At 38.8% G+C, this 16,067-nt stretch overlaps 1 long non-coding RNA gene across 1 annotated transcript in view; it reads left to right on the top strand.

The window, feature by feature from the left end:
• The window catches only part of LOC124797843, a 92,252-nt gene that overhangs the window by 60,441 nt on the left and 15,744 nt on the right, over window positions 1-16,067 (top strand). The window contains exon 2 of the long non-coding RNA XR_007016888.1: window positions 13,042-13,109. This is a non-coding gene — a long non-coding RNA (uncharacterized LOC124797843). The remainder of the gene's footprint in view (window positions 1-13,041; window positions 13,110-16,067) is intronic.

Genomic DNA, 16,067 nt, shown 5'->3' with positions numbered 1-16,067 from the left:
AGATTTTTGCGATTTCATCTTTTCTTTAGCCTTACATTACGGTTATCATGGAGTGCTAGGGTGCTTTAATCCCACTAGGTAGATCTTGGCCCTTATGACTTCGTGGAAGAGTCAATGTGGCCCGCAGACTAAAAAGTTTGGAGACCCCTGCTATACATCTCTCGAAAGTTATATTGTGCATGTATCACACAGAGCCACTGTTTTAAGGAAGTACTTTTCTTGATTTACAGTTCGATATCATAGTTTATCATAGAGAAACCTGCAAGAATAATGTATGCCATTGGCTTGAAATATATTTCTTACATTGGAATATTAACAGCACTGCATTCCACATGACTGATAGGTCGGAAACTGAAGCGATCTAACATTATAGCCTGTCTTAAGTGCAGTACGTTGTAGTCTTAGGAGTGCATGTGTTTATGTGCTCTCTTGCCAGTACCTACCAGGTACTAATCCTAAACTCTAGAACAATACTTTAGAGTTGATAGTGTAGTTGATTTCTGTAAAATGCTTTGAACTCCATCTGTCTGGAGCTCCAAGATGCATAAAAATCATCCATTTCTTGTTCTTCTTAACTATGTGCTATTACATCACAACACTTTCAAATTTGTTACTATTCACCGATCAGGGGTGCTAGCCTACTCGACATGGGTGCACCTGGAAAAATCTTGCGTATTTGGATGGGCGAGGACTCGGCTAGCTCCATTCATTCACAAGACACGGAATGCAGAGGTCTAGTTCTGGTCAGCTGCAGATTAAATCGGTAACGGTGCTGCAGGGCCGGCTGGTCAAAGACAGTGCAGGGGGGACATTTCAGTCTCTAATTTTATCATAAGACTGTGAGAATGCTCTGTGACTCCCATTCGCATTGAGATAGATCGTAAATTGTGCACTATGCAAGAGGTGCTAGAAATATGTAGAGCGCTGCCTGGTATACTTTCATTACGTATGTGTTCGACAATTAACAATGAATGGACGTACTGCACAGTCGTCTATCTACATTTGCATTGATACTCGCAAAGTAGAGACGGGGTGGTTTAGCTGTGATACTGAAATTGGGAAACAGGCTGTCGCATCATTGGTCGGTGTCGAAATTATTGTAAAATTGCTAAAATTGTTCGCACTATCAACTGTGATGCTTATTATTGGAGTACATCCACTGGTACACTGTTGGTTACCACATAATGATTCACTGATATCGATTGTTTGAGTTGGAGAAACAATTTTGGTGGAGGGACAACATCTTCTGGGGATGGATAGCTCTGCAACAGTGATCATGTACATGACTGCAATATGAGGAATCAGTCGAAATGGAAGGCAAAGACATCAGCTATACTTTCACTGTTACAGACAAGAGTAAATATAGGGGACGTCAATCACTCTCGGACAGCAGATTGGAAACTCTCCACAACACTACCAAACTCTTCCAGTTTCCTTATGTTGTAACTGTCTTTAATTTAAAATCATTGAGTATGTGTGGAAAGTTAAGGCAGCCGAGTAACAACATGATTTACACCATGTGATGTCTAGTTTTCTGCTTGAGGCAATGGATCAGAACGTGTTTATATCAGTTTATAACCTGACACAGACCTCAAAGTTGTGGTGGAAAAACAAAATGGCAGTGTACAAAGCGTGTTACAGCAAAAAATAACAATGTTTCAAACAACGACATGGGGTCACAGGGAGCGTCTCTTGCGACTTACAGTATACTCTATGTTATATGGTCATCCTCCTACAGCACAGGTGAAGAAACTTTTGTGCAGTACATCAATACCTGTATATTTAATAGGATTGTCTCATGTGTTCGATGCCAGCACACATGCAGTATTTGTCTTCGATATATGGGAGGAGAGAGATGCGGTAAAAATCTCATCGAGTTCTCTATCGGATTAAGTTAGTGGAGCTTTTATAGTACGTAATTTTTCTCTGGTGGATGGTACAGAATAACGATGACATATGTGTTGTTGGGGAGATAGACGAGAATGGGACCTGAGGGACCTGAATCTGTAGCATCTGCTTGTAGTTTGGAGTAGCACCACAATGCAGTAGCAGAATCCACATCCTTCCCCCAGTTCCCACACTGTCTTTTATACTACCTTGTGTTGCAGGAGCAGGCTTCGTTTGTGGTGAATAGTCAAAACACAGTTCTGTCGCAGTGTCTCAGCGTCGCTTGTTTCTATAAGGGTTGCAGAAGGTGGTAGATATAATTTTCTCTGACTTCTACCCAGTTCCGACTTACACTGGAACAATCACATGCGCAAAGCTGTAGAGACGGTAGTGCAGAGTCTGAGGGCTAGTTGCAAGATGCATAGGGGCTACCTAAAACCATCTTGAAATTTTACTGTAACATATAGGTTTGAGAAAGGTGGCTCGTTTCAAAGCATGAGAGTGCCAGAACTATGATTCACTGTAGTTCAATTCTTTTATCTTGGCGACTCGCGCATGCCCGCCCAGACGCGGGAGATTGCTGCGTTGCCAGTTGCACACGACGCACGCGCCAATAGAAGCAGCGCCATAGTATAGCATAGTTCGCAAGCTTACGTTTAGGGGGGAGCGCGCAGTTCATGAAGTAAAGCCACCCAGCCGCATTAACCCTTTCGCTGCTACAAAGACGTGCTCCCTGCATTCCGCGCTATGCGCGATTTTGTCACTGCACTGCTCGCCTGTGCAGACACATCGTGTTCCGACTGCTTTGACACTCTTATCAATCGATTTCACAAAAACTATGTGGCCAAAAAATTTGATTTTTACTCGTCTTCTTGACTGATACCTTCCCCCCATAAATGACTTAATTTTGTTTCGATGCTCAACGCAGTTATTATGCAGCATTAAATATAGTAAACCATTGCACGAAATTTTGAAGAGTTTGCAGAGGTAGAAGTCCATAGCGTATACTTTCCGTATGGTCGATTTTAGTTGCCACAATTTTGAGAATGAAATGTGGACAGGATACCTAAATTTCATATAAAATTTACTGTCTAACAACAGCTCATTAAGTACCACATAGGTGTCGCATGTAATATTGAGAAATACTCCGTCTTTCGCTACTGTAACAAAAGTTTTATTTATACTGAGCACGTTTGGCTTTATTTTAAGGCACTTCAATCAATCAAAAGGAAGTAGACAAAATACGTTAAACAAAACTGTGGACTTACAAAAACATTAGGACTTGAATATACCGTCTATCAGTGAAGTGCTCTGAGCTATGTCAAATATAATTTTTGTGTGTGGCGCACACAAACATCATTTATTTGCTAAAACACTGATCTGCCAACACAAACGTTGAATATTGTGTTACCGCAGCACAAAACTACGAAAGGTGACTTGGCAATGGAGGAGACAAAATAATGTGCAGAACGTGCAGTACGGCATTTCACAACAGAACAGCAAGGTGATAACACATGAAAACTATGAGTGTCTTAAATCATTGAGTCTTTAGCCATGCAATGACATCATTCGATATAAATAGTCCAGTTGAATATGACGAGTGTATTACACGCCAGGAATACTTCTCGCATAAACCTTATACATCAACAAAATTTAACAAAAATGATGAAATTAGAATTTAACCTCCCATGAAACAGTTTAATATATCTTGATGGATCATTCACAATAAGGGATTGTACTGCTACAGTTGCATCGAACCTTAGACGTAATGCTTTAGCGTTCCTGTTCCATGAGATACGATACAAACTTAACACAGTCGAGATTGACTGTACTCGCAATGTAAGCATAACATCAACTCTTAAAACGTATGTATCTGCTTCTCCTTAGGATTTGAATGATTTAGAATATGCTGGGTGATTCATTGACGAGCCAGTGGATAGAACAGTGGACGATTACAAGAGATTTAGTGCATGTATGTCTTTAAAATTGCTTATGGAATGCTTTGAGGATATGCGGAGAGATATTCTGAATGCTAAACAGGAACTTATTCTGGTATGGAGTGCAATGCATAACTACTAATACCTTCAAGGAGCTCAAGAGGAGAACGAAATCACCATCAATAAAATAATATGGAAAGTGCCACACATCACAATATTGGATAAGTGGCGTTTTAAGCTTCTGAAAGTTCTGAACGTTGGTGTACTTCTACGGTTATCTTTCCGTTCATTAAAGGTTTCTGAGTACCCACTGCTACCAACTGCAAGCAGACAGACGTGAACTATTAAAATCTCTGCTCAGCTGGAAACGCCCAGGTTCATCATACTTGCGTTTAAGACCAACAGAAGAGGGAATATAGCAAATGATTCCACCAAATTTGATAATCTCAAATTAACTAATACCAAAATCTATCTGAACTCTGAATTCCACCTGTATGACAATTTACACCAGCAGTGGGACGAAAATATATACAATGTAGCACATGACATGTATGAGAGGTTCTGTGCTTCATACTATGAAGGGGAGGGATGTCTACTCAGTCAACAGAAATTCGAGGACATGGTGCGAATCATCATAACCGACTGCTCGAAACAGAACGAGATAATTAAATCTGGACCTATAGATGTACGAACAGAATTTGAATCTTCAGCTAATTTCCTAGAACACACTGCAGCGTATGCCCTAGTTCTACATGGTAATGTGATTAATTATACCCCACTCACCACACTTGTGCAACAAGCTGTATAAATGAAAAGGTACTGCGCTATACTCAGACCATTCCACCATGCTATCTCATGGTGTGAAAGTCATTGTAAACGCTGAGGGTACACAGGGTGTTACAAAATGGTACGGCCAAACTTTCAGGAAATATTCCTCGCATACAAATAAAGAAAAGATTTTATGTGGACATGTGTCCGGAAACGCTTAATTTCCATGTTAGAGCTCATTTTAGTTTCGGCAGTATGTACTGTACTTCCTCCATTCACCGCCAGTTCGCCCAATTGAAGGAAGGTAATGTTGACTTCGGTGCTTGTGTTGATATGCGACTTATTGCTCTACAGTTCTAGCATGAAGCACATCAGTACGTAGCATCAACAGGTTAGTGTTCATCACGAACGTGGTTTTGCAGTCAGTGCAATGTTTACAAATGCGGAGTTGGCAGATGCCCATTTGATGTATGGATTAGCACGGGGCAATAGCCGTGGCGCGGTACGTTTGTATCGAGACAGATTTCCAGAACGAAGGTGTCCCGACAGGAAGACGTTCGAAGCAATTGATCGGCGTCTTAGGGAGCACGGAACATTCCAGCCTATGACTCGCGACTGGGGAGACCTAGAACGACGAGGACACCTGCAATGGACGAGGCAATTCTTCGTGCAGTTGACGATAACCGTAATGTCAGCGTCAGAGAAGTTGCTGCCGTACAAGGTAACGTTGACCACGTCACTGTATGGAGAGTGCCACGGGAGAACCAGTTGTTTCCGTACCATGTACAGCGTGTGCAGGCACTATCAGCAGCTGATTGGCCTCCACGGGTACACTTCTGCGAATGGTTCATCCAACAATGTGTCAATCCTCATTTCAGTGCAAATGTTCTCTTTACGGATGAGGCTTCATTCCAACGTGATCAAATTGTAAATTTTCACAATCAACATTTGTGGGTTGACGAGAATCCGCACGCAATTGTACAATCACATCATCAACACAGATTTTCTGTGAACTTTCGGGCAGGCATTGTTGGTGATGTCTTGATTGGGCCCCATGTTCTTCCACCTATGCTCAATGGAGCATGTTATCATGATTTCATACGAGATACTCTACCTGTGCTGCTAGAACATGTGCCTTTACAAGTATGACACAACATGTGGTTCATGCACGATGGAGCTCCTGTGCATTTCAGTCGAAGTATTCGTACGCTTCTCAACAACAGATTCGGTGACCGATGGATTGGAAGAGGCGGACCAATTCCATGGCCTCCGCGCTCTCCTGACCTCAACCCCCTTGACTTTCATTTATGGGGGCATTTGAAAGCTCTTGTCTACGCAACCCCGGTACCAAACGTAGAGACTCTTTGTGCTCGTATTGTGGACGGCTGTGACACAATACGCCATTCTCCAGGGATGCATCAGCACATCAGGGATTCCATGCGACAGTGGGTGGCTGCATGTATCCTCGCTAACGGAGGACATTTTGAACATTTCCTGTAACAAAGTGTTTGAAGCCACGCTGGTACGTTCTGTTGCTGTGTGTTTCCATTCCATGATTAATGTGATTTGAAGAGAAGTAATAAAATAAGCTCTAACATGGAAAGTAAGCGTTTCCGGACACAAGTCCACATAACATATTTTCTTTCTTTGTGTGTGAGGAGTGTTTCCTGAAAGTTTGGCCATACCTTTTTGTAACACCCTGTATATGATGATGAGCACAGGCAGTTCATATTTAAAGATGCTGTATTCGTAGCATACACAGAAGATGCCAGAATAATAGAGACATTCTCAGCCAACATTGCATCACCGAGTTCTTTCAAGGATGTGAAGTGCGCTAGAACATGGAAGAGTGAAAAGTGGTGAAAACATTTCTACCATAAATTCACTGGAATTATCCTGGCATATCCTATAAAAATATGGTGACGTCGCTTCGATTATTCGACCAAACAGGTACCATCATCCACTTGAAGGGGAAGGAGAAGATCTCGTGGATGCGCTGAATCTTAAGTTTGCTGCTGTTCAATTCTATGGGTGTCCTGCTCTCCATCAACTCAAGAATATTTTGAAAACGTAATATTACTTTTAATTTGGCTGAGAAATAAATGAACTTTTACGTCATAATATGTGTCTACTATTTTCCATCATGTTACCACTTTGATTGGGTACAGTTTTACCTAGATACTATATTTGTGGTTTCTTTCAAACACAGGAGATATAATTTTAGACGCGTTTGCCATATGTTTTTGGAAGTGGACACAGTCATGTGCCTCCTGCTCCCATAAGCCAGTTCATGCAAGCACAATAGGCGTAATCCCCTGAAACAAATCTATACATTTTGTTATCTTCCATATGCATTTGTGAGGGTAGGGATCTGTGAAATAATGACATATGGTAACGAATTTTTTCATTCATTCAATTCACAGAGACATAATTTGAATCTTTTGACACACTGTTCCGTTCTCGAGACACAATGCAGTTTTTGAGGTACAGTTCACTTCTTGAGACAGAATTTGACTCTGATATTTCAATGCAGAGATACTTCTAACTTTCACACTACAACAGTAAGACTGGTTGAGAATATGTTTTATAATTTTTGCCAGTAGCGCTGGATAAAAATGTTTACAATTTAAAAAAAAATCTGTACTAAAAACTAATGCAGAGCGACTCTTTTTTACAACAGATAAGTTCCACAGTGCCAGTAGTTGAACATGTGTTTCTGATGGACTGTGTACATGCAGAAACTAATCAGTCTTGGACAGTTAGCAGCAGGTGAATCTTAAAAACTAATGATGTACATAGTACATGCAGATATATACACAGTACATGTACGCTGTGTGTGAATAAATAAACATACAAATATTTTTTATGTGTTTACGCTTTTATCTAGATGTTTTTACTTTTGTTTCACAAATGGTGTGCATATATATTTACACATAACTATACGTATTTTTTCCTTGTTTTATACTCTTTCCAAACATATATGTACAACACATGTACATAGTATACATAAATAAATATGTAAATAAACATATAAGTAAATCAATGTTTACACAACACACACACACACACACACACACACACACACACACACACACACACACACACAAACACACATACAACTACACGTACTATGATAAAAGTGTCATACTACTTTCAGATACACACACACACAAACACATATTCTCTCACTCATTCTCTCCCTCTCATTCAACTGAGTCCCTCATCCCTTCTCTCGCTACTTGGCCTGCCTCTGGGTGGCACCTTCTAATGTATGACATACATACATTTTTTATTGCAGATCTAGAAACCTCATAATTGGCAATTCGTTTGCCTCATCTTTCATAAAGCCAATAACCTTGTTCTGTGGAACAATACCACAAGGATTATCGGCCATGTATGAGGACATGTTGAATTCCTTACCATGGTACCTCATTAATTCGTATAGATCACAGTTTTTTACCCAGTAGCTGAAGCTATCTGTATCCATACAAAGTAATTTAAGATCTGCAAAATGAGTTTTCGGAAACACATAATGAAAGTGGTACAGTGGAGTTTGAATAGGTCTAGTTCCACGTCCTCGCAGAAACAGGCTTCGTAAACTCTACTGCAATCTTCACCGTTTCCACAGCAACAATGTTCTTATGTAATATGGTGACCCACTTAAAATTTTGTCTGATGATGCATTTGCTTAAGTCTCAGCGTCCATTCCATTCGGTTCTAACCAAAATTTCACGTCTTTCCCTCAAAATCTCCATTGTTATGCCGAAAATTGAATTATTCATTAAGTTATAAAAATCTTTCTTAAAGTTACACATCACAGAAACTCTGTCTCGTGTTTAAATCAGTATACACCTTCAACCAGGGGGACTGCTTGAAGGAAATAACCTGGGTGATTCTAACCAGTGGCAGCTATCGTGTAAGAGCACAAGAGCATGTCAACACCCTGACTTTTGACAACATGCGGATTTATTGGTTCTTTTTCTTTGACTGCTGTTAAACGTAATGTAGATGTGGTAATCTGAAGTACACAGCACTAAATCTATGGTGCTATGCTACATTGCTACTCCTCTAGACACCGTGAAATTTGGGATCAGGATCGTGAGCACACCTTCAGTTGTGCATGTTTGAAGGACCTTTTACGCTTGTGCGACTGGCGTGACGTAATCGACTTACATGTCAAATACAGACGACTCTAATAAACAACGTGTACCATTTATAGCGTTTAAAGCTAGCCCTTACCACTCAACTACAAGTTTACATCAGTGCCAACAAGGAGGTAGTATACTGCAGCAGACTTCTATCCCATTTCACTTGGCATAAATTCCGCTAGACGGTGGCATAATCCTCAGATATGGCAGTTCACTCACTATATACTAAAATTAGATCGGACATAAGTATATGTTATAGTTATACTGATAGAAAAATCTTTTTGTGGGAATCAGAATGAGATATAGTATATTAAGTTTTGGATTTTCCCATACAGTAATCCATTGAAGGCGCTGAGAACCATAAAGCACATCATCATTCATTGTAATACTGTAGCATTTATTCATGCTTCTTACATCTACTGATCTTACGATGGATCTGGTTTATCTGCACTGCAGGCCCACATTGTATGTATGAACATTCACAAAAAGCTGTTTCACTTGTTTCTCTGATATTAACTTAAATGTTGGTTCGAAGATGGTGTGCTTTTGGTCCTTATGGTTCTCACAGCCTCATTTGCACTATAGTCAAGTGCCAATGTTGGTAGACAGTACCAGTACTAGCAGAATTTAATCTTTTCCACAAATGGCAGTTTGTACTTAAAGAGTTCCTTGCTTACTGTGTAGGAATCGACTTTCATGTGCAGGGTCAACATGGACTCTGTTGAATCTGTTTTAAGTGCTAATATAAAAGAAAATACCCAGGAAAATTTAGCCACACAGGGACTAGGGCCTCTGAAACCGGATCTATTGACTGACAAAGTGACGAAATCAAATAAATGTGACCATAAGCGAACATATAAAAAAGAAGTGTATGATAAGAATACGTTGTTTTGAGGGTGTAACTTAAGAATATCTGATTGTCATTCTTACGACCCACACAACAAGTATCGCTTATCATACAATTCTTTGTTAAATGTTCTTCCCGGAAGGCAATTTGTTAACTAATATAAGTGTTAGAGATATTGCCCATTTGTCTCAAAAAATTAAAAATCATGAAAGCTCCCGTTATGCAAAAATACAAAACAGAAAGTAGTGAAAGTTTAAACACTATTTTATTCTTGCCATAAACTGTATTTAATTATGCACAAAACAACAAAATTCCACAAAACAATTCTTTCTTTTTTCAGACAAGTTATGCATATAATAATAATAATTATTATTATTATTATTACTGTTATTATTATTGTTGCCAGTGACTGTAGTTGTATAAATATGTTGGGAAGCATAACTGTTATACAGCATATGCTATTAATTTCATGCTGTCATATTTATTTGAATCTCAAAGTTTGTGAACACCTAGAATCTGCACTCATGAGCCACCACTGATTCTAACAAGCTCCATCCCCAAGCTGAGACACTGCTGGAGATGTCAATAATGAATCTCTGCTTATTCCCCAGCATTGTCATCAGTTTTGGAGTGGAGACTCCTCGTGGAACTAAAGTTCGTGCCAAGTAAGAAGTTGGCCCAATTTGCAGCCGTTCTGCGCATCCCCCTCTACTAGTCACTGGCGGCCAATAATATTCATTCTCTGTCCGAGTGGCTAGCAGAGAGTTACAGCTACGGAGCGAGAATCCCGATCCTACATGCTGAACTGTTGCCGTACTTTGTGACAACCAAATTACTCAACTATCAGTTCCTTTGTTTCCTTTTCTCTGCACCAGTATAGCAGTGAATGTGTATCTTGTAAATGTTTAAGTGCGATTAAAAGAAAACTCAGATGACAGCAGTAAATTAGAAGTGCTTCACAAGCAGGCGAGACCGATTATTTACCGCATTTATAACTTTTTCAAACATGAATTTAAAAGCAGGTCTCCTACTGTTGATATTGGAAAACACAAGAACAGACTCCAGAACCATGTGAAATCGGCAACAGAACTGTAAAAAGAATTGTAAACGAAAGTGTCAGAGCTGTAGGAATTGTAGAAACAGCTGGTGTCGTGTAGCCTGGAAAGTATTGAAATCGCAAGGAACTTGTAACACAATGATAATTTTAGCATGCTTCATATGAATGATGAATACCCGACATCACAAGAACGTGTTACAGTTATGCAGCTTTGTCAATATAAAGAATTTTAAAAGACTTTGGTTCCAGATGCGTTAAGAAGAAAGCTTTCAGTTCAAAGAAGTGATGTAGGTGCAGCACGTACTATATGCCATATAAAGATTCACGATACAAAAGAAGGAGGTAGTTCAGCAGTGTATTACCCTGATGAAACATGGGTCAATTAGAATCATTCGAAGAAGATCTGCTGGAAAATGAGTGATGGTACTGGCGGTTTTAAAGTTCTCATAGGAATAGGTTCTCGGATAATTATTCTGCATGCTGACTCTTCTTCTGGTTTTGTTTTTGAGAGAACATGAACGCTATCATTTTCATGGTATGATTCACAGTTCTTGTCATACCTTGCTTTGAAGTCAGTCATTGCAATTATAACTCAACTGTCATAGAGAAAACACCAAGTAGAAACACCAGAAAAGTGCATATCTTTCGCCAGCTTAAATATAAAAATATTAAGAACTTTATAAACCAGACACATGCCGATCTCCTGCAACTCGTTAATTTGTACAAGCCATGCGCCAGAACATACAAACCTTACTTTGTTGCACGTGAATGGGGTTACATAGTTTTGCGTTTACCCCTGTCTCACTGTCATTGTAATCCCTCAGAATTAATTTGAGCAAAAGGTTTTAAGGCTATGTGGGAGAAAAAAGAAGATTCAAGATAACATACAGTGAATCACTTGTGCATAAGGCAATACAAAATGAGGTAACAGACAACATCCCACCTGTAGCGTGGGCACAGTCTGTGTGGCATGCTGAAAAGCTTCAGAAAGAAGAATTTGACAGGGAAATGATGATGGATATAAGCCTTGAACCTATCATCACAAATTAACAATCAGATTGTACGGAAACAGACTCAAATAGAAGTGACAATAGTATTACAGTGTAGACTTTGGAACAAAGTAATAATATTTCTTAGTTTTAAAGACTCATGGTTTAAAAAATACGTTTGTCAACATATCAGTTGTATAAATAATAATGAGAACTTCCTAGCCTTTTTGATTAGGACCTAGTATCATTTTAATTATGCAAACTATGATGTTCATCATATTGCTCAAGGAGAAGTTAAGCTTCTTCTCCCACCATGTTGTAAACCTCTGTCATTTTCAAGGCACGAACTGCGTAAAGCCCTAAAATGACAGTAACTGTTACTTATCAAGATATCGGGTTTCGATGTTATCGTTCAGAATCCCAGGAGTTATTGGCAGAAGATGGTTAATTGTTTGCTTGTTCAATGGATTATAAATACATTCTCTCACTGTAATTTCGAACGTGTTAGTTTAGACTCATAATGCCGGTTCACAACGAAGAATATGACAACTTACTGACCATTTTTACGATAGTCTTTTACATTAATCTTTTCTATCACTAATTCTTTTTTACATGCATTGATTACACTTAACTACAGTCAAACACACACACACACACACACACACACAAAGCCTTACACATGTTTAAAAATTCTATTGAGCAGAAGCAGTTGTCAAACAAATATGATGATTTCGGTTTGTGCTTGAGGTTAATTTTATTGTGTATTAAATTTTTACTCATAATACAGTTCAAATGGCAATAAATAGTAATTATTGCAATCAGTTTCAATTACCATGTCGTTAGACAATTGTCGTTTTGCTTTACATCTTCACAAAGCCGTTTCAGCTGTTCTCGCCTCCCCATGTCACACAGAGTAAATCTGTGGAGCAAGCAGTGGTTGCAATGTCGTAAAGGCGTGAATTGTTATTATTATTATTATCGTTAATTCCCCATTTAGGAGAGTTTTAAAACACAATCAATTTGCACAGCTTTTTTTGTCTCTTTCTTTTCTCTTCCCAAAAACCTCTCATATATTCACTGTGTTTCGTCTTCCTCTCTTCTGTCCACTTCCATCCTGGTTTCTTCTCTTTTGGTGTTTCCTCGAATTTCTGTTTCCTGATTTTTTCTCTGTATTTTTCTCTGTTTGTTATTTCTTCTGTGGAGATATTTAGTTTCTTGAGGTCTTCCTTGGTTTTCTTTGCCCTGTTAGTTTTCTTTGTATCACTCATTACAATGTTAAAAATCTTCTTGATCAGCCTATTTTCGTTCATCCTATAAATGTGCCCATAGAAATTTGACCTTTTTTTCTGATGTTGTTTGTAATTGTCTCTGTCTGTTTGTACATTTGCTTTGTCGGTCTTTTTTCCAGATCCTCTGTTGGTGTGATGGCTGCAGTAGTTTTTTCCATTGGGGTGACTGTAGCGGTGTGGGATATTGGTAAGTGGATCAAATTCATCAGTGGTTCTGTAGGATATGCAGTAGAGAGAGGAAAGTAGTTGAACAGGGGGGGGGGGGGGCGAAATTGCTGCCCTTCAGGCACAGTTAGAGCAGGCTAGGGAAGATCTGAACAGGTTAAGGAGGCTGAAGAAGGGTAAAGAGAGGTGGAAAGTGGCAACAGGTAACAGGAGGAACAGACGTAGAACTTTGTCAGACAGCATTGTGGTGAATGTGAAGAATAAGTTTGACTTGTTGCTTCAGTTAGAAACTCATGAGCCTCAGACAGAGGTTGGTGTAGAGAGGGCACAACAAACTTTCAGCAGAAAATTGAATAACAATGTAGGGAAGTCAGCAAAGAGAAAGAAAGTTTTTTTATTAGGTAGTTCACATGCCAGAAGTGTAGGCCAACTTTTGCAGAACCAGTTAAGATCAGAATACCAGGTCACAAATTTTTTTAAACCTAGTGTTGGTCTGGGTCAGGTTACAGTGGATTTAGGTTCACTCTGTAAAGATTTTACCAAGGAAGACACCATGGTTATTGTGGGTGGGCTGGGCAATAGCATTGACAGAGATCCTGGGTACAATATAGAGTGTGACCTGGCAAAGATTGCATCAGCATCAAGACATAGCAGTGTTGAGTTTGTGTCTGTTCTGAGACGCCATGACCGACCTCATTTAAACTCTTCTTCCAGGAGAGTTAATTTGGAGTTGGAACGGCTACTTGGGTCGGGTGTGGGGTCACATATTGGTTTGGTTCCTGTTGATTCTCAGTAGGTGAGATTATACTAGACATGGCCTACACCTAAACAGGAAAGGGAAGGGTAAACTGACTGGCCTAATAGCAGGAAATGAAAGGGGGTGGAGGAGGCACTGCCAAGAGTGGTAATATACCAGTGGTCATAGATGTTGGAGCAGCACCTTTTTAGGATAGGTAGGACAGAATGAAGTCAAGTTCTGCGAGAAATAAAGATTGAAACAAAGAAAGAGAAAGAAATCAAACAGCATAATCAAGGCACATTGGATCAGTGAACACAGCTATTGGTTAAAAATTTACAGATCAGAAGAAATTTTATTTACACCCGATTTCATCTCGGTAAATGTAAAATGCCAACTATCTGTAGTGCATCAAAACATTCGAGGGTTTACAAGTAAAATTAATGAACTACTTATGTGCATTGATGAATTAGAGTCATCGAACCCAGTTGATATAATCTGCCACTCTGAACATCATGTGACCACTTGTATAGATATGTTGAACCTTACAGAATTAAAGTTAGCCTCTCACTTCTCTAGACAAAATACGGAGAAAGGAGGAGTTGCCACATTTGTTAAAAACAGTTTTAAATTTAAGAATATTGACATTTATAAATTTTGCTTAGAGCAACACTTAGAACCATGTGCAACAGAGATAGAATTTCATAGTAGGTCCTTTATAATAGTAGCCATACACAGAGCACCTTCAGAAAATCTCAACCTGTTTATAAACGGTCTTGAAGATTTATTATCTCATCTAAAATTTAAAAAAAAAAAACAAAGAACTAGTGGTTGCTGGTGATTTTAATATAGATGTCCTGAAAAACACTGTCAGTGAACAGTTACTCAAATCAGTTACTTTTCCCAACTATGGTATACAAATTTTCTAAGACTGCCATTGATAATATCTTTATAGACAATTGTAGGCAACCAAGCCACATTACAAAACCAGTAGTAAATGGGTTATCTGACCACGACATGTAATATCTAACAATAAATTTTGAAAATTGTCAAGGTAAAACTTCTATCAGAACTGAGTACAGAAGGCCAATAAAACAGTCAAAAACTGAGAAATTTAGGAGATTGCTCAAAGAAATTAATTGGATGTATGTTTACAGCATCCAAGACACAAACGGAAAATACAAAACATTCTTAATAAAGTTAGCACCATATTTGAAAATTGTTTTCCCCTCATGGTAACTCAAATTAAGCAGAAGTCTAATAAGAAACCATGGATCACACAAGAGATAAAGATTTAATGTGAGACAAAAAGGAAAATCTATCTGATATCTAGGGACACCTTTGATGCTAGCATTATAGCTCATTACAAAAATTACTGCAAAATATTGAAGAAGGTTATTCAGAAATCTAAACACTTGCATTATGAGAAGAAGATATGTACATCCAGCAATAAAATGAAAACAATATGGGGTATAGTTAAGTCAGAGACAGGTAGGACCAGAAATGAGGAGTAACAAATAGCTCTAAAAATAATTCAAAACCTGGTAACAAATGCATGTTGTGTTGCAAACCATTTAAACAAGTATTTTGTCTCTGTTACTGATAGCATGGGGTTGTCAGGTTCAGTATATAATGCAATGGAATATCTGGGACCAGTGCACACAGGCAATCTCAGTAAAATGGAATTGACACTTACTTCATCCAAAGAAACAGAGTCCATCATAAAGTCCTTGAAATCAAAGCATTCTAGTGGTTATGACAATGCATCAACAAAGTTAATAAAAGAGTGTTCATGTGAGCTTAGTCATATCTTAAGTTATTTGTGTAATCAATCACTTATCACAGGGACATTGCTGGACTGGCTTAAATGTGCTGAAGTTACACCTCTCCACAAGAAAGGTGACGAAGAAATACCATAAAATTACTGACCGATCTCACTTTTGCAAGCTTTTTCAAAAATCTTTGAAAAGGTTATGTTGAAGTGTCTACTTAAGCACCTTAGTGAAAATAACATATTGTCAAAGTCAGAGTTTGGGTTTCTTAAGGGTTCTGATATGGCTATTTACACTTACAGTGAAAAAGTCCTTCATTCATTAGACAACATATTAGAGGCAACTGGCATATTCTGTGACCTATCAAAGGCTTTTGGCTATGTGAATCACAGCATTCTTGTAAGTAAATTAAAATATTACGGCATCACTGGTAGTGCTGCGAAGTGGTTTCAGTCATATCTTACTAATACAA

This window comes from Schistocerca piceifrons, chromosome 5 (genome assembly GCF_021461385.2).
Source record: "Schistocerca piceifrons isolate TAMUIC-IGC-003096 chromosome 5, iqSchPice1.1, whole genome shotgun sequence".
In the NCBI taxonomy this organism is placed as follows: Eukaryota; Metazoa; Arthropoda; class Insecta; order Orthoptera; family Acrididae; genus Schistocerca; species Schistocerca piceifrons.
Note: the sequence above shows the minus strand (reverse complement) of the source record. Positions and strands in the feature narration are given on the sequence as shown.